The sequence below is a fragment of the Lepisosteus oculatus genome, chromosome 15, assembly GCF_040954835.1.
Source record: "Lepisosteus oculatus isolate fLepOcu1 chromosome 15, fLepOcu1.hap2, whole genome shotgun sequence".
NCBI lineage: Eukaryota > Metazoa > Chordata > Actinopteri > Semionotiformes > Lepisosteidae > Lepisosteus > Lepisosteus oculatus.
Window position 1 is genome coordinate 18,016,077 of NC_090710.1, and position 12,919 is coordinate 18,028,995.

Here is a 12,919-nt window from a genome sequence, read left to right on the forward strand (position 1 = left end):
TTATATATAACAACAATGAGTGCTTATCGATATTTATTTATACACACGGAACACACTAACTGGCCAAAACATGACATACCCCAAGACAGTAAAAAATGAGCAATCTCTCATTTAGTAACCAGTTTATAGTCGTTTGAAAGTGTGACCGAGACTTCTATCTCTCTTTGCGGCTGGAGTGATCCTCAATCTTGTAGCAAACTGCTGGAACTATTTGATTTTGTGCAGTTCATTCACATACACCGCTACCCACATCGTAAGAGGACACATCAGTCTGCCAGAGGGAATCGAGTGGGCTGCAGATATGCGCCATATCCAGCCCAAGCTGTTCCGGCCGCACTCTCAAAGCCCAGATAGCCACTCTCTGGAAAGTCCCCTGTGTTTTGTCCAGCAAGTGTCTTAGGATCATTAAAGCAATAGACCACCAAACAGCCATGGGACTGTTCACTCAGTACAGAGCTTGACGACTCAGTTCTCAGTTGGAACTCTTGATGTGCTTAGATAGAAATTTTGCAGCTGTAAATAGATTTCTCTGCGCGCGTTTTTCCCCAACCAGGATCCCAAAGCCATGGCAACATTAAAACGGTTACTGGGGTCATGGATTTTTGGATACAAGCAGGCAGCTTTCATGTGGACTGGTCAGCTGCCTGCTGTATGATCATAGCTACTCTCCATGAAATTATATGTGTATGTTTGTCTTGGAATCAGATTAAAAGATATTGAGGGTGATTTAAACTTCCATATGGATTCATTTTAATGGGTGTTGTTTAACAGTAGCAGACTAGGGACTGTGAAGACTGCTGAGTCTGAGCCACATGAGGTCAGGTTTCAAACAGGATCTGCCGCAGCCTGCACTAGCTGGCACCTCTGGGCTGGGTCTTGAAGTCCAGCAACTCTGTTTTACTTGTGCTTACATCCAGAATGGATAACCTGAACTAGGTCAGGTAACTGAGCTCCACTGAGGGCCCTGAAACAACTGCGCATACTGCTAGTTTGGCATTCAGAATGGCATGATGGGCTGTAGAAGAGCACATCACTCAGGGAAACTGCTCGGTTTTACAGGACAAGGGGCAGTGGTCTTATCCTTCAGGAGCAGATTGGATGCCAGAGCAGCTGCTGCGTGGTGCTGACAGGTCTAGATTGATTTGGCTTGATGGCGATGATGCGTTTCCCTTTTCAGGGTAGAGGTCTGGGGAGTTGGGACTAGCTCTGATATTCCCTTAAGGTGTGCTACAGCTAACGTCCATTTTGGAGTCGAATGTGTTTTAAGATGTGATCTGTGGACTGACAGATTCAGATTGTCAGACTAGTGTGGGGGTGAAAGAGTAGACCGACTCTGTTGTGAAGCCTAGAGCAGTACAAATACAGGATTATTTAAAACTTGACACCCAGAAAACTAGTTTTATTTCTGCGGTAGAGTTAGCTGCTCTTCAGTTGGGGAAAAATAATGTCAGTAGTACGATAGTGTTCACCCCAACAAATGTGACAGTGCTGTTTCACCATCATATATTATAGTTTTGTATTGACAGCACATTTGGCTGGGATTTTATTGTATTATTTGGTAGTCTGCAAGGAAAGGAGTCTCTGGGTATCTGAAACTGAATACTCTTTAGTTTTCTGGGACATTCAGAATTCTCTTTCCCTTTGAATACTGGAACACCACCTTGTTCTACATTACAGAGAGTGTTGCATCAGGAGAGGTCACAAATGCCTTTAACAGTAGCAAAAAAATGCAGTTGTTTTTAAATGTTTGCTTAACCAATTAAGTGTCAGGTGAAATAAATAAAATGATCAGTTCCAGTGGGCTTATCCGATTTAACCCTAACTCTCATCTGACATGTCTTCTGGAAGACTAGGCATAAAAAAAAGAGTGCAGTGCCTGATGCTTTCCCCCAACAAAATGTCAAAGTACAAGTAGCTGAAATGCTGAACAGTTGAACGGTGTTGTAAACTGTGCTGAATGGTTTAAATTAAGGGGAAGGATTCTAACCAGTTGGTTAAACTGTGTTATAATTTGCAACACATAGCTTACACTGGACTTCAGGTAATGGGTCTTCATTTCATATAAAAATGTTTTTGAGATAAACTTGATAATCCTGGTGAAGTTTGGCAAGTAGACGTTAACCAACTAGACACATTTCTCAATGCTTTTCATTGCAGCTAAGAGACTCAATTGGCTATCGTCAACGGAAGTGCTTTCCCCTGATTAGCTTCTTCCCTCTCTAATATGCAAACAGTGCATGTCTTCTGCTGGTCCTGAAGAGATTCATCAGTATCTACCAGGTTATTTTAGAGTCATTAGGGTTGGAACTAAAGGGGAACTGTCCCGTCAGTAGTTAAACAGATTGATTGTGATTTTGTGACTCTGCCCAGTGAAAACCTGCTGCCAGGTCTGGAATTTGCCATCAGTGGGTCAGAACCTCGATGTAACGAAGCCCTGGATCAGTAACTGGTTTGGTGAAGTCATTTCCTGCAGAGTCCGGATGAAATACAGGAAGACCCTCTGGCTGTCCGAGTCTAGTTGTGGAAATCGCAGCGCCAGCTTGTCATCATCTCATTAACACCTAGTGTCCTAAGGAAGGTCACTTTTTATCATGACGTTCCCATGACAGAGTGACAGTTAAATAGTGTCAAGAGATCTTTAGACTTCAACCAAAGGAACAGGCCTTTTTTTAACAGTGATCTACTGTAAAAGAAATCATCTTGGTTTGGCATTGCTTTTAGACTTAGTCCTGTGATCTTTAGTTCTACCCTATAGGCCCAACACCAGTGCTTCCTGAGCCCTAAGAACATATCCATGGTACAGAGGTATACATCTCCTGCTCTGATAAATAATGACGTGGCTTCATTAATGCCGCAGTGCACCGGAAATGTCTCAACAGCCTTATGAATAGAGAAAGATTTGACTTACACTTCTAATGGAGTCAGAAGAGTGTCATGTCATAGGAGTGCACCACTGACTAGGCTTGCCCCTGCTCAGGTCCTGATATCTGATGAAAAGTTCCCCATACTTCTGCGGTTTTCAGGCCAAATTCTGGATCATCCCTATTTTAATACTAGGTGGATCTCACAGTGGGGTGGTATTATTCTTTTTGTCATTGGAAGGCCCACCCTTTAGACCTCACTGCAACATTGGGTCTGCAGCTTCGTTAGCAGGGAGGGGACTTCCTTCATATCTGACATGTGGAGACAGTGCCCAGATTTATCATTTCTGTTCGTCTGTATGTTGAAAATGCCCAGTCCTCGTTCCAGCAGACTTCATCTGCACAAATTCAGATAAAGGGGAACTGCATTTCCCATTTCCAGACTGGTTACTTAATCTCGGTAACAAAATAAATTCATTGACGTTGCAGAAAAAATTGACACATTTTGAATTAAGCACGAAATTGTGAACTCTGCGAAGGTACTGTAAGTCGTCATGTTGTCGCAAAACTCACATTTGAGTTCTCACAAATTGCAACATAATTGCCCTTCCTGCTCACTAGCCACCGTAATGACTAATGTAGTGTCATATACAAGTGAACAAGTGCATGTTGTGCAGCAGACGTTTCACTGCAGAAATGTTCCAACGTGATCTGCATGCAGAGTTAACAAGTAGAATTTGTCGGCAAAACCACCTTATAATGGATTGCAATATTTCTATTGGATTAAAAGAGATGCATTCACAAGCCTGCTTCTTTACAATGTAATAAGGCCGCAACACGCCACCGGACATTTTATTGCCTCATTCTGAATCTCAGAATATTCTTGAATCTCAGAATATGGTGTTGCTCATACAGTACCTGGAAATTTCCTCTGTTTCGTGATGTAAATTGGAGGTTTTACAAATTACTGTGTACATTTTACTTTATTGTGGTTTAAAGTGGACTCATCAATGCTGCTTCTTTCTAACCCCAAAATGTTACACAAACAGTATTGCAGTTCGCTTTTAAGGTAAGACACCAATAAAGTAAGAATATAGCATGTGTTTTTTGGTTGTCAAAAGCTGTGAATAGTGTGAGTTTTTTTTTTCTGGTCAATTGGTAGTATTGTATTGTTGGGAAACAGCCTTTGTGGGGCATGAGGCATAAAGAAAGAGTCAGACCACAGCTCTGTGGGAGCCTGAATCTCCACATTGTGCAGGTCTGACAGGGGCACGCAGAGAGCTGGTATGTTACAGAGTGCAGATGGGGGTGAACGTGCTTGGGGGTCTCTTACAAAGTTTACACTAAGTGTTACTGACGAGAGGAAACGATTAGGTTGGCCGAACTGGTTTGGAAATTAGTAGCTGATTGATCCCAGGATCGCGTCCAGCCATTTTTTGAAAGAAGTCAGGGCTTCACCTTTGACAAAATATCAAAACGTCAAAATGTACTACATTTATATAGCACTTTTTATCCCAAAGAACCTCAGAGCTTTACAAACAGGTGGGGACCCACTTCATCCCTCACTGAGGAGCAGCCCCACTGCACAGCACATCCAGCGGAGGAGTGAGAATTCACTTCTCTAATGGAATCGAGGAGGGACATTTTATATATAGAATAACAATAATAAATATTCAAAAAGTGCTTGCCAGGGGTCCAGTTAATTTTCGTTTCACGTTTTGAGAAAATGACTCCCAATTTGATTGAAATATAAATTCCACTTGGTGATCTTAAGTCTTAAGTCATTTAGTGAGCATGATAGCGCTTGTGCAACAGGGACAGAAAGAGGGCAGTTCCCAAGGGTGCACATGGTGAGAAGAGGGCGTTACTGATGTGTATTATGTCGAACTAGGGTGATGGAAATATCTCCATAGCGCTTTTCTAGGTTTTGTTCATTATATCCACTTCAGAGCCGACATACACATCTGTTCTATTAATGGACTGTTGGCCTTGAGACGTGATCTTTCAGGCTTGGAGCAGTTGACATACTGTAGGCCTTTTTACCTGATTTCAGTTTTGGACTGTTTAGTTTTAAAGAAATAAAAACCCGTACACTGAATTACAGCTGTACAAATTGGTCGGCATGCTGTACCTCAGACTTGTCGGTACCAGATGAGCTCCTGTGTAGCTGCCTTGGCTGGCTCTTTGACATTGCATGCTACAGACTGTAGTACTGTGTCCTGCGGAAATTAGCGTCGCTCAAAATGTTTCAGTGTCAGCTGTACACTGTTGTTGTATAATGTATTAAGTTTATATTAGAAGGACATTTTTAAGCAAGTGTCATAACATTTGAATTCTGTGTTCTTAAGAGGTGTGGAAATGGGACAAAGCAATTTGACTCAAAGCACATTTTGTACGTTTTTGAGCGATTCAGACCATTTCCCTTTGATGTAATGTGTTATATCACTCGTCTGCAGTGTTTTTCTGCTGCAAGAAAACAGCTGCAAAGTTTACATTTCCATTTGTATCTTTAAGCCAAACCAAAATGTCACTGCCCTCATCCATCCATTTTCTAGCTATTTTATCTAGTTGAGGGTCGTTAGGGAACCAGAGCCTATCTCAACAAGCAACAGGTGCATGGTAGGACACACCCTGGACGGGATTCCAGTCCACCTCAGGGCACACAATGACAGCGACACACTCACAACGGGGCCAGTTTACCCAGAAGCCAGTTCACCTACCGGTTTGCCTTTGGACTGTCGGAGGAAATCGTAGCCCCTGGAGAAACCCTCTCTAACACGGAGAGAACATACAGACTCCACACAGACAGCACCCCAAGTGCAGAAATGAACCCAGGGCCGTAGCACTGGCTTCATGTTGTATCCCATTTTATTTTTTTAAAATGATCCCCCTTTTCAAGTTTGATTTTTAGTGGACAGTTCCTTTTTCCTCCACAATATCACCATGTGCAAAATAGTGTTGCAGTTCTCTTTTAAGGCAAGACACCAATAATGTAAGAATATAACGTGTTTTTTGGTTGTCAAAAGCTGTGAATAGTGTGAGTTTCTTTTTTTTTCCGGTCAATTGGTAGTATCGTATTGTTAGGAAACAGCCTTTGTGGGGCATGAGGCGTAAAGCAAGATGCAGACCTCTGTGGGAGCCTGAATCTCCACATTGTGCAGGTCTGACAGGGACACGCAGAGAGCTGGTGTATTACAGAGTGCAGATGGGGGTGAACGTGCTTGGGGGTCTCTTAACCTGACAGGGCTCTGTACAAAGCTTACACTAAGTGTTACTGACGAGAGGAAACGATTAGGTTGGCCAAACTGGTTTGGAAATTAGTAGCTGATTGATCCCAGGATCAGGAATCTGGACAAGGCCTTTTCAGCAGTTGTGAACACCTACTGTACCTAACAAGACCTCGGCTTTCTTTCCCTGTCACCTGTGTCTCCTCAGGGAGGGCCTGTGCAGTAGGAAGAGACACTGGCCGGGCTTCCAGCTTTCAGACTCCAGCTCTAAGAGTGCCGTGGTCAAGGGATGGATTTGACAGGCCGTAAAGCAGCTGGTTCCTGCTTAGCCCTCCTTTCTCTGTTAACTTCGTGCTGTGCAGATTTGCTCAACATTAGGCCACTGTGTGAAATACTGGCTTATTGACGAGCCTGCAGCTTGGCAAACCAACAAGAGAGGCGGCAGTTGGCAGAGGCTTAATGATGAGCCCAGTGGCTTGTCGGAGTTGTGCTCTTGTGTTTGATGGAAAACTTTTCAGCTGTATGTTAAGTTTTAATGCCTGGCAAATGGGTGCTCACGCTCCAGTGCAGTGGAGCTACTGTCTAGTGTAGGTGTTAGCAACAACATATACAGTACTGTTTGTGTCACTGGTGAGATACTTTCACTGCGATCGAGGCATGAAAAGCCATGCGTGTGTTTTAGCAATGCTAAAATGGGTGACAGACATTTCATTTCAATCACTCCTGCCTTCGTTAACTGCACTCCGCAGGGTGGAGACCTTTTGTAACTGATACCCAGTGAATCAGTGCTCTTAAAGGCCTAGATCAGATGTGTTAGGTTTGTGCTGTACAGCCCTTTATTGTTGTAATCACTGTTTTTTTTGTCACTTAATCTCTTTGGATTTCACACCATTCCTGAGTGCCAGAAGTATTCTTCCTGTGATATTTGGGCCCGCCCTGCTGCAGGGTGACTCATGGGCTGTGTGTTTGAACTGGCTGACTCCCGCGCATTGTGGTAACTTTAACCCTGCTGTTGAAAGGGGTGTTTGTTACATGACAATTTGGGTGCCTTTTATGGAGGTTTTACAATTGGTTATGCACTCCTTGCCTTTGAGAGAAAGGCCTCTTTCATACAACACTTTGAGAAAATCTCTTATTTTGTTATACTGTATATTTTCAACACCTGTTTGTAATTTGTCTTCATTGTTCCTGTCTCCATATAAGGCCTGTAGCTGATTTTTTACATGGGTAGCGGTCACATCTTTTTTTGCAAAACAAAAGAATAGAGGCAGTTTTTTTTTAAATATGTTGGTTATAAAACCCTCTACTATCTCTCTTATAACATTTTGCAGCAGGAGTGTGGTGCAGTGGTTGGACTCTGGTCATGTAACTAGAATGTGAGTTTGAATCCCAGTTGAGAGACTGCTGTAGTGCCTTGAGCAGGCTTCTTCCCTCAGATATGTAAATGCGTGCAAATGTAAGTCAGTTTTGCTCAAAGCCTCAGCTAAATCCATTCATCACAATAATGAGTGGAATAAATAACCCAGGCTGTACCTCTGCAGACACAGAATTTCAAGGTCTGAATCCCCGAGCACAGTTTTCTGCAAAAGCTGAAATTGTCAGGAGCGATTTCATGAGCACAGTGTTCTGTCCTGTTCTCAAAGAGCAGACATGACAGCTCACCACTGTCGGCAAGAAGATCCGTTTAGCTGTGTGAACAGCCTGTGGTAGCACAGCCCCAAAATGGAACATGAAAGGTTCATTCTGGCATCCAGTCAGCATGTGGCACTGTGTAGAGGTGGCTGGGCCCAAACCCACCAGCTCCGGGTCTTGCTTGCTCTGGCCACACTCTGACATTGGCTTTGGGAATGTGGAAGTCATGCTTTTCGTACTGAGTGGCAGCGCGTTTCTTCACAAGCAGCACCGGGTGAAATGTTATTGAAAGTAGACAAACTACCGATAGCAAATGTTGGATAGTCTATGGAAGTCGAATTTTGATGACAAAAATTAGACCGTGATTCTAGGTTAGGGGTTACTGAAACTGGCACCTTTAGTGTTCAGTGATTAATTTTGGAAAGATTTTATTTATTTCACAGATATCCTATTACTGCGGTGTGGAAACTTGTAAGTTGAAAATGTTTATTGGTGAAGGCTGGAATTAGTGACCTGTACCACAAGTCGTGTAATCTGTGCTTTTATTCACTATCTAGGCTATCATTTACCACCTCTGTACATTCCATTGTACTGAGCTCTGACCCTGTATACGGAGGTTACCTCCAGTTCACTAAATCATTCTCATGCATAGTTTGGTCTCTTTTATCTTTACCAAGTAAAAGACCCTTCTTATAATTTTATATGGAAGTAGTTTTGAGCATCTAGTGGAGGCTGTCAAGGTGTATTTTAGAGAAACCAGTCTAAGGGTTTGCTTATTCTTTTAAAAAAGTTTTGAAAGCAATAATAGTTGCTTGATACACATGATAGTTAAGTCATGTGCAGTTTATGTAAATTATATATTCACAGCGCACTTTTCCGGAATTGTCTGCCATATTCCTGCTTCTGTCTCTTCATGACCTCCCAGCATTCCAGGCAGCAGTGTCCATGACAGAGGCAGACTCGTTAGCTTTATAGCAGTCTCTTATATCTGCAGTGTACAAGACTGGTCAACTTGTTCACCAGTACAAGTTTGCCTAAAAACTGCTTTCCTTCTGCATGTGTTCCACCATGTCCTGTTTTATAGGTGTGCACTGAGACTTCAGCCTCTTTCTGACGTATCCAGTCTGTTTTTCTTCCACAATTCGCAACAGCTGTGGCTTTGTAGGCCTTACGAGGATTAGAACCCAGACTGGGGTCAGCCCAAGCAAAGATGCTGCTCAATCGTGGGAAAATTGCTCAGTTGAACTATACTGTGGCATCTACCTAATTATGGAGATAAACCTTAATTCTTATTTTGATTTGGGATCCCACAAAAGAGCTAATTTCTTTTTCTGCCATAGATTTCAAAGCAGTTAGAAGCACAGCCTGTCATAAAACTACATGCTCAGCTGTTTGTAAAATTTTATTATTGTTCATGCTCTGAAATAATGCTTACATTAAAGGTCCAGTGTACCCAACAACTGTATTGTTTTGGGAGTCATGGAAATGGAGCAAATGCTAATTTCGTATCCCTTTCTCCACTCTTGAGGACAACTGGTGGTATTGAAACCCATTTGATCAGGTATTGATCAAGCTGTAGAAGGGCTACAGCCTGGTCGACTGTCTCCCCTCTATCCCCTGTCGATGGTGTACATTTCTCAAGGCCTGCTTCTTTCTTTGAGTAGAGCTTTTACGGAGCATCATGTTATCTCGCCACAGTGGGTCATTCATAGCAGTCATTAAGCTTGTAGTGCTAATTATGGCTTAATTACCCATACATGCCTTGAGCTGTTGGGAGTAGAAGAAAAGGGTCTCCTTGCTCAGTAGTTCAGTAAGTTGTCAACACTGGCCAGTTTGAGTGCCCTTGAGTCAGTGAGCTTCACCTTAACACACCTAATTGTGTGCCTGTGTCTTACAAAAAGTCCTTAAACTAAAGACAGTCAACTAGCAGCAAGGACTGCTTGCTCACTTAGAATGGAGAGACAAATGGGTTTGAGTGAAATGAATTTTTGGAGCCTCTTTGTGTGCCAAAGAGAAGCATCTATCACTTTTGTTGTAGCTCCTCACCGGCCTTTCATGCTGTAAACTTCACCAGTGTGATTTGTTGAGGCAGTGGTCTACACTCCCCCCCCCTTCAGCAGTTATCTGAAACAGTACAGACTCTCTCAGCTGTTCAGAAGTATTTACTGCAGGCTCCCAGGGAATGCACCCTATTTGGCCACTGGCCAAATTTGCTTGACTAGATATTACTCAGATAACCAAGTTTGTTTTTCTTAAGTGTGCTTCCTGATAAGATCTGGCTGATAAAGGCCACCCTCAAGGGCTCCTGAAAGGGAGACCTGTTTAGAGTCAGGACGAGTGGCACCAAAATATTTGAAAGCTGTTATGGGAAAGTTATAATGCAAAGTTGAAAAAAAACGATGCCCCTGTATACTGTGTACAGAGGAAGATTGAAAAATATGGCCTCAGCCATTCACACTGGGTTTTTATGTAGAAATAGAGGTTGAAGAGAGGATTGAAATGCTGTTAGTTTAGGGTTAAATGCCCTATTCTAATTGGTTGGTTAGGTATTTTCTTTACCGTGTTGTCCAGACTGGCTTTAAAACCCCCTAATTATAAAACAGGTTTTCCATGTATTATTCTTGTAAAACCTTGTTATCTACCAATAGTAATATTTCTACCTGACAGGGTTAATTATAGCTATATGTAGCTAATCAGTATATTGTTCCATGTTCATAAATCAATCACTCGCTTGCTACGATTTATACCCACATTTTTCCTTTCTAACTTTTCTCATCTAAGCTGTAAAGCAGAGCTCTCTAACTCTGCTCCTACAGGGCCTGGTATCTATGGGATTCTAATTCAAATAAGTGGTCACTTAAAATTAACCTAAAGATTTTTTTAAGTTAGTTCTAAAGTTCTTTTACAATCAGTTCCTCATAACATTCACTTCTTTCAAGGTACTGCTACCAATTGAACACCTCAGTGTCAGGTTAGTATTACAAGCATTCAGTTCATTAAACAATTAGACCAACTGGGAAGAGCTGTGGTGAAACAAAGCAGAAGACACCAGGCCCTGCAGGAACTGGAGTTCTGGACTCCTGCTGAGAAACATCACAGTAATCTTTCAGGCTGTTAACTTAAGAGTCTCTACTGGTAGCTTAAACCTTTCCTTTTGTGTCACATCAGAGGTGCTTGGCAGGAGAGAAGTAGGGAGTAGTGCTGTCAGGAAAGGTTCTTAAGATATTACAGTGACCTCTAGTGACACATTTGTTATGATCAGACCCCTCATGGCCCAGCCCTATGGACAAAGTCATCATTCTCTTGTTAAATGCTCCGAAATTCAAATTCAAAGGGCTTGATTGGCATGACTGATGAATTAATATTGCTAAAGCAGATACAATTAACACAACATTTACAGTAAAACATGTTGGACATTGGCTTACATCTCATAAACCATTATTGTGAGACAGGCTCACTGTCTCTTCCTCGGGCTATGACAGGAGTTCACACACTCTAGTTCACAAACTCTACTGAGTTTCTTCCCCTCTGTCATTACTCGTTCTTTAACTGCAGACAGTCAAATTTAGAGGGACTGGAAGAACTGAAATAGGATACAGTTATCGTGCTATTTCAAAGTTATTCCGTGAAAGTGTTTTACACATTGCAGATCATACAGTACTGTATGTGTTGTCTTTATGCTCCTCAGTCATATTGACCTTTGTCATTTGTGTCGCAGAGTAGGTGTTATTTTGTTCTGGTTCATCAAGAGGCTGCACCTTAGAATTATAGTTTTCCTTGTTTAAGTTTTTGGAAACTGAGTACAGATTTCGCCCTGGGTTTTCAAGGGTTGAGCTGAAATAAACTCCAGAGCTGGACAGGAAAAAAAATTCAAACCAGATAGCTCGCTAACGCTAAAGGATTTCATTGTTTTCCTTTTTCTTTTGAGGATCTGCTGACATAACCCAGAGGTATAAACATATAAGATGAATTCACATCTTTTATCTTTTAGTTAAGAGAACCCCTCACCTGGCTTTCATTTCATACACATAAACACCACTGCTGAAGAATGTGCCATGAAGAACATTCTGTCTTTAAATTCTTTAAAATACAGTAGGCTGTGAGTGTTGTGTGTGCTTGCATTAAACGAGTCTGAGATTGGATCCCTTGTGTTTTAGCCAGTGAAAAGGATTTGTTACTGTTTGAAAGGTCTTGCCATTTCTTGGCAAAGCTTTTTCTTAGTTTCCATGACATTTGCACAAATTAAAACTTGCTGAAGACTTTTGGTGGCTTCTGTTAAATATCGATTTATGTTTGTTTTTCTTAATCCATGCACCTGACATTTCTACTAAAAGCTTACCCAAGAGTCAGTTTTCAGTGTGCATTTGTCATACCTTTTCCTACATTGATGTCACTCTTTGTAGTGACTGATTTATAAATTACAAACCCTAGTACCTGTTTGGATTAAATGAGGATCATGAGTTATGTCCTTTTATATAATTATTGATGTTTCTGTAGCCATCAATTACTTAATTGAAACAAGATAGATTGCTTGTTGAGGTAATCTATTAAACACGTTCTTTGCGTTTTCTGTTACGACGAGTCTAGAGAACATTCATGTAGACTGAACCAGTCATTGTTTGTGATGCTTGTTTAACAACATGGTCCTTCATGGGTGTTGCTTTTGTCACCACTTCAGACTAATGTTAGTAGAGAGAGTGTAGAGATTTTCTTTTGTTTAAATCCATTGTGAAACAAAGACTGGCTGGCCAGTTTTGTCTCACAGCAGTACCAATGAAGGTTTTCTTTTCAAACTGATATGGATTGGAGCCCTGATATTCTGCAACGCCAGACACCTGCAGCTCTGAAGACAAGTGCCATAGGTTCTTTAGAGTCCCCAGCATGCTGTGAGGAAGGATGTACAGTTCACTGGTCCTTGTCACCATGTTAGGTGGGCGTGGATATTCAGGAGTTAGAGAGAATTAGGATATGTTTGACCAGTAGACTTCTCAAAAGGTCTGTTGTTCCGGGAGACTTTCATTCATTGTGACTGTGCAACGCAACTGAGGGAACCTCTGAGGTCTAGAGAAGTAGCAGTGAAGATTGGAAGACCAAGTCTGTAGCGTGTGCTCCAGTTGTCATCTTGTGCACTGATGTTTGTGACACTGTGTGGCCACCTCTGAACTGAAACAGTACCCGTTTTTCAAACTGTGGAATGCT

At 42.0% G+C, this 12,919-nt stretch overlaps 1 protein-coding gene across 6 annotated transcripts in view; it reads left to right on the forward strand.

Annotated features, from left to right (window-relative positions):
* Positions 1-12,919, forward strand: part of vangl1 (VANGL planar cell polarity protein 1) — a 93,163-nt gene that overhangs the window by 52,157 nt on the left and 28,087 nt on the right. The window lies entirely within an intron of this gene.